Consider the following 12,900-nt stretch of genomic DNA (forward strand, 5'->3'; position numbering starts at 1 on the left):
CGGTGTCTCTGATCAGTTTGACAGTTGTGTCTCTGATCAGTTTGACAGCAGTGTCTCTGCTCAGTTTGACAGTGGTGTCTCTGCTCAGGTTGGCAGCGGTGTATCTGCTCAGTTTGACAGCGGTGTCTCTGATCAGTTTGACAGTGGTGTCTCTGCTCAGGTTGGCAGCGGTGTCTCTGCTCAGTTTGACAGCGGTGTCTCTGATCAGTTTGACAGTTGTGTCTCTGCTCAGTTTGACAGCAGTGTCTCTGCTCAGTTTGACAGCGGTGTCTCTGCTCAGTTTGACAGCGGTGTCTCTGCTCAGTTTGACAGTGGTGTCTCTGCTCAGTTTGACAGTGGTGTCTCGGCTCAGTTTGACAGTGGTGTCTCTGATCAGTTTGACAGTGGTGTCTCGGCTCAGTTTGACAGCGGTGTCTCTGATCAGTTTGACAGTGGTGTCTCGGCTCAGTTTGACAGTGGTGTCTCTGATCAGTTTGACAGTGGTGTCTCTGCTCAGGTTGGCAGCGGTGTATCTGCTCAGTTTGACAGCGGTGTCTCTGATCAGTTTGACAGTGGTGTCTCTGCTCAGGTTGGCAGCGGTGTCTCTGCTCAGTTTGACAGCGGTGTCTCTGATCAGTTTGACAGTTGTGTCTCTGCTCAGTTTGACAGCAGTGTCTCTGCTCAGTTTGACAGCGGTGTCTCTGCTCAGTTTGACAGTGGTGTCTCTGCTCAGTTTGACAGTGGTGTCTCTGCTCAGTTTGACAGTTGTGTCTCGGCTCAGTTTGACAGCGGTGTCTCTGATCAGTTTGACAGTGGTGTCTCTGCTCAGTTTGACAGTTGTGTCTCGGCTCAGTTTGACAGCGGTGTCTCTGATCAGTTTGACAGTGGTGTCTCTGCTCAGTTTGACAGTTGTGTCTCTGCTCAGTTTGACAGCGGTGTCGCTTCTCAGTTTGGCAGCGGTGTATCTGCTCAGTTTGACAGCGGTGTCTCTGATCAGTTTGACAGTGGTGTCTCTGCTCAGGTTGGCAGCGGTGTCTCTGCTCAGTTTGACAGCAGTGTCTCTGATCAGTTTGACAGTTGTGTCTCTGCTCAGTTTGACAGTTGTGTCTCTGCTCAGTTTGGCAGCGGTGTCTCGGCTCAGTTTGACAGTGGTGTCTCTGCTCAGTTTGACAGTGGTGTCTCTTCTCAGTTTGACAGCGGTGTCTCTGCTCAGTTTGACAGCGGTGTCTCTTCTCAGTTTGGCAGCGGTGTCTCTGCTCAGTTTGACAGCAGTGTCTCTGATCAGTTTGGCAGCGGTGTCTCTGCTCAGTTTGACAGGAGTGTCTCTGATCAGTTTGGCAGCGGTGTCTCTGCTCAGTTTGACAGCGGTGTCTCTGCTCAGTTTGTCAGCAGTGTCTCTGCTCAGTTTGACAGTGGTGTCTCTGCTCAGTTTGACAGTGGTGTCTCTGCTCAGTTTGACAGTTGTGTCTCGGCTCAGTTTGACAGCGGTGTCTCTGATCAGTTTGACAGTGGTGTCTCTGCTCAGTTTGACAGTTGTGTCTCTGATCAGTTTGACAGTGGTGTCTCTGCTCAGGTTGGCAGCGGTGTCTCTGCTCAGTTTGACAGCGGTGTCTCTGATCAGTTTGACAGTTGTGTCTCTGCTCAGTTTGACAGTTGTGTCTCTGCTCAGTTTGGCAGCGGTGTCTCGGCTCAGTTTGACAGTGGTGTCTCTGCTCAGTTTGACAGTGGTGTCTCTTCTCAGTTTGACAGTGGTGTCTCTTCTCAGTTTGACAGCGGTGTCTCTGCTCAGTTTGGCAGTTGTGTCTCTTCTCAGTTTGACAGCGGTGTCTCGGCTCAGTTTGACAGTGGTGTCTCTGCTCAGTTTGGCAGCGGTGTCTCTTCTCAGTTTGGCAGCGGTGTCTCTTCTCAGTTTGGCAGCGGTGTCTCTGCTCAGTTTGACAGCGGTGTCTCTGATCAGTTTGTCAGCGGTGTCTCTTCTCAGTTTGACAGCAGTGTCTCTGCTCAGTTTGACAGCAGTGTCTCTGCTCAGTTTGACAGCAGTGTCTCTGATCAGTTTGACAGCAGTGTCTCTGATCAGTTTGTCAGCAGTGTCTCTGATCAGTTTGACAGTTGTGTCTCTTCTCAGTTTGACAGCGGTGTCTCTGATCAGTTTGACAGCAGTGTCTCTGATCAGTTTGACAGCGGTGTCTCTGATCAGTTTGGCAGCGGTGTCTCTGATCAGTTTGACAGTGGTGTCTCTGCTCAGTTTGACAGCGGTGTCTCTGCTCAGTTTGACAGCGGTGTCTCTGATCAGTTTGACAGTTGTGTCTCTGATCAGTTTGACAGCAGTGTCTCTGCTCAGTTTGACAGTGGTGTCTCTGCTCAGGTTGGCAGCGGTGTATCTGCTCAGTTTGACAGCGGTGTCTCTGATCAGTTTGACAGTGGTGTCTCTGCTCAGGTTGGCAGCGGTGTCTCTGCTCAGTTTGACAGCGGTGTCTCTGATCAGTTTGACAGTTGTGTCTCTGCTCAGTTTGACAGCAGTGTCTCTGCTCAGTTTGACAGCGGTGTCTCTGCTCAGTTTGACAGCGGTGTCTCTGCTCAGTTTGACAGTGGTGTCTCTGCTCAGTTTGACAGTGGTGTCTCGGCTCAGTTTGACAGTGGTGTCTCTGATCAGTTTGACAGTGGTGTCTCGGCTCAGTTTGACAGCGGTGTCTCTGATCAGTTTGACAGTGGTGTCTCGGCTCAGTTTGACAGTGGTGTCTCTGATCAGTTTGACAGTGGTGTCTCGGCTCAGTTTGACAGTGGTGTCTCTGATCAGTTTGACAGTGGTGTCTCTGCTCAGTTTGACAGCGGTGTTTCTGCTCAGTTTGGCAGCGGTGTCTCTGATCAGTTTGGCAGCGGTGTTTCTGCTCAGTTTGGCAGCGGTGTTTCTGCTCAGTTTGGCAGCGGTGTCTCTCCTCAGTTTGGCAGCGGTGTCTCGGCTCAGTTTGACAGTTGTGTCTCTGATCAGTTTGACAGTGGTGTCTCGGCTCAGTTTGACAGCGGTGTCTCTGATCAGTTTGACAGTAGGTGTCTCTTCTCAGTTTGGCAGCGGTGTTTCTTCTCAGTTTGACAGCGGTGTCTCTGATCAGTTTGGCAGCGGTGTCTCTGCTCAGTTTGACAGCGGTGTCTCTGATCAGTTTGGCAGCGGTGTCTCTGCTCAGTTTGACAGTTGTGTCTCTGCTCAGTTTGACAGCGGTGTCTCTGCTCAGTTTGGTAGCGGTGTCTCTTCTCAGTTTGACAGCGGTGTCTCTGTTCAGTTTGACAGCGGTGTCTCTGCTCAGTTTGACAGCGGTGTCTCTGCTCAGTTTGACAGCGGTGTCTCTGCTCAGTTTGACAGCGGTGTCTCTGATCAGTTTGGCAGCGGTGTCTCTGCTCAGTTTGACAGCGGTGTCTCTGCTCAGTTTGGCAGTTGTGTCTCTGATCAGTTTGACAGCGGTGTCTCTGCTCAGTTTGACAGCGGTGTCTCTGCTCAGTTTGACAGCGGTGTCTCTGATCAGTTTGGCAGCGGTGTCTCTGCTCAGTTTGGCAGTTGTGTCTCTGCTCAGTTTGACAGCGGTGTCTCTGCTCAGTTTGACAGCAGTGTCTCTGATCAGTTTGACAGCAGTGTCTCTGATCAGTTTGACAGCAGTGTCTCTGCTCAGTTTGACAGCAGTGTCTCTGCTCAGTTTGACAGCGGTGTCTCTGATCAGTTTGTCAGCGGTGTCTCTTCTCAGTTTGACAGCAGTGTCTCTGATCAGTTTGACAGCAGTGTCTCTGATCAGTTTGTCAGCAGTGTTTCTGCTCAGTTTGACAGCGGTGTCTCTGATCAGTTTGGCAGCGGTGTCTCTGCTCAGTTTGACAGTTGTGTCTCTGCTCAGTTTGACAGCGGTGTCTCTGCTCAGTTTGGTAGCGGTGTCTCTTCTCAGTTTGACAGCGGTGTCTCTGTTCAGTTTGACAGCGGTGTCTCTGCTCAGTTTGACAGCGGTGTCTCTGCTCAGTTTGACAGCGGTGTCTCTGCTCAGTTTGACAGCGGTGTCTCTGATCAGTTTGGCAGCGGTGTCTCTGCTCAGTTTGACAGCGGTGTCTCTGCTCAGTTTGGCAGTTGTGTCTCTGATCAGTTTGACAGCGGTGTCTCTGCTCAGTTTGACAGCGGTGTCTCTGCTCAGTTTGACAGCGGTGTCTCTGATCAGTTTGGCAGCGGTGTCTCTGCTCAGTTTGGCAGTTGTGTCTCTGCTCAGTTTGACAGCGGTGTCTCTGCTCAGTTTGACAGCAGTGTCTCTGATCAGTTTGACAGCAGTGTCTCTGATCAGTTTGACAGCAGTGTCTCTGCTCAGTTTGACAGCAGTGTCTCTGCTCAGTTTGACAGCGGTGTCTCTGATCAGTTTGTCAGCGGTGTCTCTTCTCAGTTTGACAGCAGTGTCTCTGATCAGTTTGACAGCAGTGTCTCTGATCAGTTTGTCAGCAGTGTTTCTGCTCAGTTTGACAGCGGTGTCTCTGATCAGTTTGACAGCAGTGTCTCTGATCAGTTTGACAGCGGTGTCTCTGCTCAGTTTGACAGCGGTGTCTCTGCTCAGTTTGACAGCGGTGTCTCTGCTCAGTTTGACAGCGGTGTCTCTGATCAGTTTGGCAGCGGTGTCTCTGCTCAGTTTGACAGCGGTGTCTCTGCTCAGTTTGGCAGTTGTGTCTCTGATCAGTTTGACAGCGGTGTCTCTGCTCAGTTTGACAGCGGTGTCTCTGCTCAGTTTGACAGCGGTGTCTCTGATCAGTTTGGCAGCGGTGTCTCTGCTCAGTTTGGCAGTTGTGTCTCTGCTCAGTTTGACAGCGGTGTCTCTGCTCAGTTTGACAGCAGTGTCTCTGATCAGTTTGACAGCAGTGTCTCTGATCAGTTTGACAGCAGTGTCTCTGCTCAGTTTGACAGCAGTGTCTCTGCTCAGTTTGACAGCGGTGTCTCTGATCAGTTTGTCAGCGGTGTCTCTTCTCAGTTTGACAGCAGTGTCTCTGATCAGTTTGACAGCAGTGTCTCTGATCAGTTTGTCAGCAGTGTTTCTGCTCAGTTTGACAGCGGTGTCTCTGATCAGTTTGACAGCAGTGTCTCTGATCAGTTTGACAGCGGTGTCTCTGCTCAGTTTGACAGCGGTGTCTCTGATCAGTTTGATAGCAGTGTCTCTGCTCAGTTTGACAGCAGTGTCTCTGCTCAGTTTGACAGCGGTGTCTCTGCTCAGTTTGACAGCGGTGTCTCTGATCAGTTTGTCAGCAGTGTCTCTGCTCAGTTTGTCAGCAGTGTCTCTGCTCAGTTTGACAGCAGTGTCTCTGATCAGTTTGTCAGCAGTGTCTCTGCTCAGTTTGACAGCAGTGTCTCTGATCAGTTTGTCAGCAGTGTCTCTGCTCAGTTTGACAGCAGTGTCTCTGATCAGTTTGTCAGCAGTGTCTCTGCTCAGTTTGACAGCAGTGTCTCTGCTCAGTTTGTCAGCAGTGTCTCTGATCAGTTTGACAGCAGTGTCTCTGATCAGTTTGTCAGCAGTGTCTCTGCTCAGTTTGACAGCAGTGTCTCTGATCAGTTTGTCAGCAGTGTCTCTGCTCAGTTTGACAGCGGTGTCTCTGATCAGTTTGTCAGCAGTGTCTCTGATCAGTTTGACAGCAGTGTCTCTGATCAGTTTGTCAGCAGTGTCTCTGATCAGTTTGACAGCAGTGTCTCTGATCAGTTTGACAGCAGTGTCTCTGATCAGTTTGTCAGCAGTGTCTCTGATCAGTTTGTCAGCAGTGTCTCTGATCAGTTTGACAGCGGTGTCTCTGATCAGTTTGACAGCAGTGTCTCTGATCAGTTTGTCAGCAGTGTCTCTGATCAGTTTGACAGCAGTGTCTCTGATCAGTTTGTCAGCAGTGTCTCTGATCAGTTTGACAGCTGCGCGACTGGGTGGAAGATGACCATGTGCTTTAAGGTTTACCGGATCTTTTTTCTGCAGTTTTTTTGAAGATCACAACACTACCCATACACTGCAGTGCTGTTGTTCAGCAGCAGATGATGCGCTGTCATCCACTGGCTTGTCATTCCCACTCACCGTCGAATGGACTTAAGCTAGCCACAAGTTCTGACTGAGTTCCATTGTCATGGAACGCAAATACAGCGATGAGTTTCTCTCTCTTGGTTTAATACAAACTTTGAGAAATAACGAGGAGCGCCCACAATGTGTTTTGTGGATGGAAGTGCTTAGTAATGTGTCTCTCAAAACGAATTAAACGAAATAAAACGAAGTTAAAATGACAGGTCCTGACCAAACATCCACAGCATGATGGTAAACCCAGGGGGTTCTTTCAGAACAGGGGCATAATGCTTCAGGAAACAGTTCTTCGACAGTGGAAAAGTAAGTCAGCTTGCAAGGCACTTCTGTCATAAGGGAGCACCATCTCTCATAGTAGTCAATGTGAGTTTCTCTTTCAAACAATCCCCTTGTACACAGCCAATAGCTAGCTGGCTAACGTTAGCCAATGCAACGTTAGCCAATACTGTATCTAGATACTGATAGTGCAACCCTAAGTAACAGTACAGATGGAGTTGCTGTTAAAATACAAGCAATAATTTTTATTCTCAACTGGAATACAGTAATTGACGCAAGATGCTTTTTGAGGCTGAGAAACTGACTGAGAAAGCGGTAGATGTTCTGATGCAGTTTGGCACCACATACCTGTGCGAGTCAGTGTTCTCAACTGTCAAAAACGGAGCCCAAAATAGACCTGCTTGTTGAAAACTTCAACCAGTCACACACCTATCACTTTAGGACTGTGTGTGTGTGTGTGTGTGTGTGTGTGTGTGTGTGTGTGTGTGTGTGTGTGTGTGTGTGTGTGTGTGTGTGTGTGTGTGTGTGTGTGTGTGTGTGTGTGTGTGTGTGTGTGTGTGTGTGTGTGTGTGTGTGTGTGTGTGTGTGTGTGTGTGTGTGTGTGTGTGTGTGTGATTTAATGTAGTTTAACAGCAACAGTTCCAATCTAGACAGATATGTTGCAGTGTTTTTAATGGGGACAAATAAACATGAATAGCTATTTATATGGGTATTTCATTTCATTGTTATTTGTCTGTGTTGCATGTGTTAATGGGCGTAAGGGCAATGAAATGTACCGATATTTACATATAGTTGCATGTTTTTGTAAGCTTGGGTCCCAGGAAAACACAGAATTTCTCATTTGGGTCCCAGGCTAAACAAGTTTAAGAACCCCTGCCCTATCCACATCGACGGGACAGTAGTGGAGGTGGAAAGTTTTAAGTTCCTTGGCGTACACATCACGAACAAACTGAAATGGTCCACCCACACAGACAGCGTGGTGAAGAAGGTGCAACAGCGCCTCTTCAACCTCAGGAGGTTGAAGAAATTTGACTTGTCACCTAAAACCCTCACAAACTTTTACAGATGCACAATCGAGAGCATCCTGTCTGGCTGTATTACTGCCTGGTACGGCAACTGCACCGCCCTCAACTGCAAGGCTCTCCAGAGGGTAGTGCGGTCTGCACAACACATCACCGGGGGAAAACTACCTTCCCTCCAGGACACCTACACCACCCGATGTCACAGGAAGGCCAAAAAGATCATCAAGGACAACATTTACATTTACATTTAAGTCATTTAGCAGACGCTCTTATCCAGAGCGACTTACAAATTGGTGCATTCACCTTATGACATCCAGTGGAACAGCCACTTTACAATAGTGCATCTAAATCTTTTAAAGGGGGGGGGGGGTCAGAAGGATTACTTTATCCTATCCTAGGTATTCCTTGAAGAGGTGGGGTTTCAGGTGTCTCCGGAAGGTGGTGATTGACTCCGCTGTCCTGGCGTCGTGAGGGAGTTTGTTCCACCATTGGGGTGCCAGAGCAGCGAACAGTTTTGACTGGGCTGTCCTTAGCCCGGTACCTCCAGTTCCGGTACCACGCACCAGGCCTACAGTGCGCCTCAGCCGGCAATAGATGCACTATTGACAACAACCACCCGAGCCACCGCCTGTTCACCCCGATATCATCCAGAAGGCGAGGTCAGTACAGGTGCATCAAAGCTGGGACTGAGAGACTGAAAAGCAGCTTCTATCTTAAGGCCATCAGACTGTTAAACAGCCATCATAGAGAGGCTGCTGCCAACATACAGACTCAAATCACTGGCTACTTTAATAAATTGGTTTAATAAAGGTATCACTAGTCACTTTAAATAATGCCACTTTAATCATGTTTACATATCCTACATTACTCATCTCTATCAAGTTTCAGGTAAGACCCGACAGTTTATTAATTGAACAGGGGCAGGCAAAAAGCAGGTCAAGGGCAGGCAGAGGTCGGTAATCCAGATAGGTGAGGTAAAGGTACAGGACGGCAGGCAGGCTAAGGGCAGGCAAAGGTCAGTAATCCAGAAAGGTGGGGCAAAAGTACAGGACGGCAGGCAGGCTCAGGGTCAGGGCAGGCAGAATGGTCAAACACCGGGAAAACTAGAAAACAGGAACAATTGAGTGTAACGGTCTTAGGAGTAGGGATTGGACCAAAGTGCAGCGTGGCTGCTCATGGCTCGCTGACGGCTCTGGCTGCTCATGGCTCGCTGACGGCTCTGGCTGCTCATGGCTCGCTGACTCTTGCTGGTCCTGGCTGGACGGCTCTGGCTGGTCCTGGCTGTACGGCTCTGGCGGATCCTGTCTGGCGGAAGGCTCTGGCTGATCCTGTCTGGCGGAAGGCTCTGGCTGATCCTGTCTGGCGGAAGGCTCTGGCTGATCCTGTCTGGCGGAAGGCTCTGGCTGATCCTGTCTGGCGGAAGGCTCTGGCTGATCCTGTCTGGCGGAAGGCTCTGGCTGATCCTGTCTGGCGGAAGGCTCTGGCGGCTCCTGTCTGGCGGAAGGCTCTGGCGGCTCCTGTCTGGCGGACGGCTCTGAAGGCTCAGGACAGACGGGCGGCTTTGAAGGCTCAGTACAGACGGGCGGCTTTGAAGGCTCGGGACAGACGGGCAGCTCTGACGGTGCTTGGTAGACGGGCAGCGCAGGCGGCGCTTGGCAGACGGACAGCTCAGATGGCGTTGGGCAGACGGGCAGTTCAGGCGCCGCTGGGCAGACGGCAGACTCTGGCCGGCTGAGGCGCACTGTAGGCCTGGTGCGTGGTACCGGAACTGGAGGTACCGGGCTAAGGACACGCACCATCAGGCTAGTGCGGGAAACAGCAACAGGATGCACAGGAGGCTTGGTGCGTGGTGTAGGCACTGGTGGTAATGGGCTGGAGACACGCACCACAGGGCTAGTGCGTGGAGGAGGAACAGGGCTCTGGAGACGCACAGGAGGCTTGGTGCGTGGTGTAAGCACTGGTGGTACTGGGCTGAGGCGGGGAGGTGGCGCCGGAAATACCGGACCGTGCAGGCGTACTGGCTCCCTTGAGCACTGAGCCTGCCCAACCTTACCTGGTTGTATTCTCCCCGTAGCCCGACCAGTGCGGGGAGGTGGAATAACCCGCACTGGGCTATGTAGGCGAACCGGGGACACCATGCGTAAGGCTGGTGCCATGTATGCCGGCCCGAGGAGACGCACTGGAGACCAGACGCGTTGAGCCGGCTTCATGGCACCTGGCTCAATGCCCAATCTAGCCCGGCCAATACGAGGAGCTGGTATGTACCGCACCGGGCTATGCACACGTACAGGAGACACCATGCGCTCTACTGCGTAACACGGTGTCTGCCCGTACTCTCGCTCTCCACGGTAAGTACAGGGAGTAGGCGCAGGTCTCCTACCTGACTTCGCCACACTCCCTTTTAGCCCCCCCCCCCAAAAAAAATTGGGGTTTCCTCTCGGTTTTCCAGCCACGTCTCCTTGCTGCCTCCTCATACCACCGCTCCTGGGCTTTCGCTGCCTCCATCTCTTCCCGAGAGCGGCGATATTCTCCAACCTTAGCCCAGGGTCCCTTACCGTCCAATATTTCCTCCCATGTCCATGAATCCTGCGATCGCTGTTGCTTTCTCCCACGCCGCTTGGTCCTAGGTTGGTGGTTCTGTAAGGGTCTTTCTCCTCCTCTTCGCTTGAAGAGGAGTAGTAGGGATTGGACCAAAGTGCAGCGTGGTGATAGGACATAATGAATTTATTAAAGTAAAAGACGAAACACGAAATACAGTTGTGAATATTACAAAACAACAAAACGACGTAGACAGACCTGAACTGGAGAACTTACATAAACACGCAGAACAGGAATAGACTACACAAACCGAAACAGTCCCGTGTAGCGCGACAAACACAGACACGGAAGACACACACCCACAAACAAACAGTGAGAACATCCTACCTTAATATGGTTCTCAATCAGAGGAAATGTCAAACACCTGCCTCTAATTGAGAACCATATCAGGCAACCCATTTAAACCAACATAGAAATACATAACATAGAATGCCCACCCCAACTCACGCCCTGACCAACTAAACACATACAAAAATAAGAGAAAACAGGTCAGGAACGTGACATTGAGAGACAGGAGCAGAGGGAAAACCGCTGGTAGGCTTGACGAAACAAAACGAACTGGCAACAGACAAACAGAGAACACAGGTATAAATACACAGGGGATAATGGGGAAGATGGGCGACACCTGGATGGGGGTGGAGACAATCACAAAGACAGGTGAAACAGATCAGGGTGTGACAATCTCATATGTATATACTGTATATACTGGCAACAGGTAGCCTAGTGGTTAGAGCGTTGGGCCAGTAACCGAAAGGTGGCAAGGTCAAAATCTGTAATTCTGCCCCTGAACAAGGCAGTTAACCCACTGTTCCTAGGCCGTCACTGTAAATAAGAATTTGTTCTTAACTGACTTGCCTAGTTAAATAAAAATAAAATATATATTTTATACCATCTATTGCATCTTGCCTATGCCGCACGGCCATCGGTCATCCATATATTTATATGTATATATTCTTATTCCATCCCTTTACATGTGTGTGTATAAGGTACATTTGTTAGATTACTTGTTAGTTATTACTGCACTCTCGGAACTAGAAGCACAAGCATTTCGCTACACTCGCATTAACATCTGTATGTGACCAATAACATTTGATTTGATTTGCTTTGAATAAGCACAGAAAAAAGAGGGAGTCCTTTAAGTGAGTGCTTTGAGTGCTTTCTAAGGGTGTTTACAACTCTTCAGCTGTGATCTATAATAAAATATGTAGTCATTGTACTATCATCAATAGTCAGTACAGTCCATCGAATTTGAAAAAGCCAAGCCTCAAAAGGGTAAAGTAGTTACAATACTGTAACAGAAATAGCAGACATCAACTAAATGAGAGTATAGGTATCAAAGAATCTTGGCAACATGTAAACAAGAGACATTGGCAATGACATTACTACTCGTTCTCCTAAGAATCATTTTCCAGAACTAATTGATTACATTCTATCATCATGTAATTGCTATATCATTCACAAACAAAAACAATCGCAACATGCTGTCACAATCTGCATGATTACATTATTACCTAAAATGCTTTCATAAATTAGATTTCCATAGTCTCTCATTTTCTTTAACGTATGTATGTGTGTGTGTGTGTGTGTGTGTGTGTGTGTGTGTGTGTGTGTGTGTGTGTGTGTGTGTGTGTGTGTGTGTGTGTGTGTGTGTGTGCGTGTGCGTGTGCGTGTGTGTGTGTGCATATTTGGGTGACATCTGTTCAGGTAACATCTGATCCTGAAGAGGTGTACTAGGTGTAACGTACATTAAGACACATCTGCATCAGTCATAGCCATGCCTCCATGTTTCCATGCCTCCAGCGATGTTCTCCACAGCACTGAGACAGACTCATCTGGTTCCATCCCTGCCTCCCTGCACTCCTCCCTCAAAGTTTCTCCCTTTTTCTATCTTCCATCTGCCAGCAAGGGCTATTTCTGTCTATACCTCCACATGGATGGGTGGATGGGTAGATGGGTGCATGCAGGCATCAGGAAAACAGACAGAGACATGGGAGTTAGAGAGGTTAGCTGTGGAGCGCTGTCTGACTACAGGAAGGAAGGGACACTTTCTGTTACTAGATCAAATCAAACTTGAAATCAAACTTGATTTGTCACATGCTCCGAATACAACAATTGTAGACCTTACCGTGAAATGCTTACTTACAAGCCCTTAACCAACAGTGCAGTTCAAGAAGAATTCATATAAAGTAACACAATAAAATAACAATAAAGAGGCTATATACAGGGGGTACCGGTACCGATTCAATGTGCGGGGGTACAGGTTAGTCAAGGTAATTTGTACATGTAGGTAGGTGTGAAGTGACTATGCATAGATAATAAACAGTGAGTAGCAGCAGTGTACAACACAAATGGGGGGGTCAATGTAAATAGTCCGGTGGCCAATTTATTAATTGTCTTGGGATTAGAAGCTGTTAAGGAGTCTTTTGGTTCTCGACTTGTGCTCCGGTACCGCTTGTCGTACGGTAGCAAAGAAAACAGTCTATGACTTGGGTGACTGGAGTCTCTGACCATTTTTTGGGGCTTTCCTCTGACACCGCCTATTATATAGGTCCTGGATGGCAGGAAGCGTGGCCCCAGTGATGTACTGGGCCGTATGCACTACCCTCTGTAGCGCCTTATGGTCAGATGCCGAGCAGTTGCCATAGATGACTGCATCATGGTGACTAATATTGAGACAAAGCCCTCAGGCATGTTCGGTTCCCTTTTTGAGTTGATATGGGAGGGGTTACACTGCCTACACCTCGCCTGTATTTGGAGTTTGGTAGCTCCAAGTTCTCTCATAATATTTCAGCTGTCAGTTAAATGATATCAAAGTCTGATTCAGACTACTGATTCAGACTACTGATTCAGACTCAGACTACTGATTCAGACTACTGATTCAGATTCAGACTACTGATTCAGACTACTGATTCAGACTACTGATTCAGACTACTGATTCAAACCACAAATAATTGTTGGGAAACCAA

This window comes from Salvelinus alpinus, chromosome 28 (genome assembly GCF_045679555.1).
Source record: "Salvelinus alpinus chromosome 28, SLU_Salpinus.1, whole genome shotgun sequence".
Classification (NCBI taxonomy): domain Eukaryota; kingdom Metazoa; phylum Chordata; class Actinopteri; order Salmoniformes; family Salmonidae; genus Salvelinus; species Salvelinus alpinus.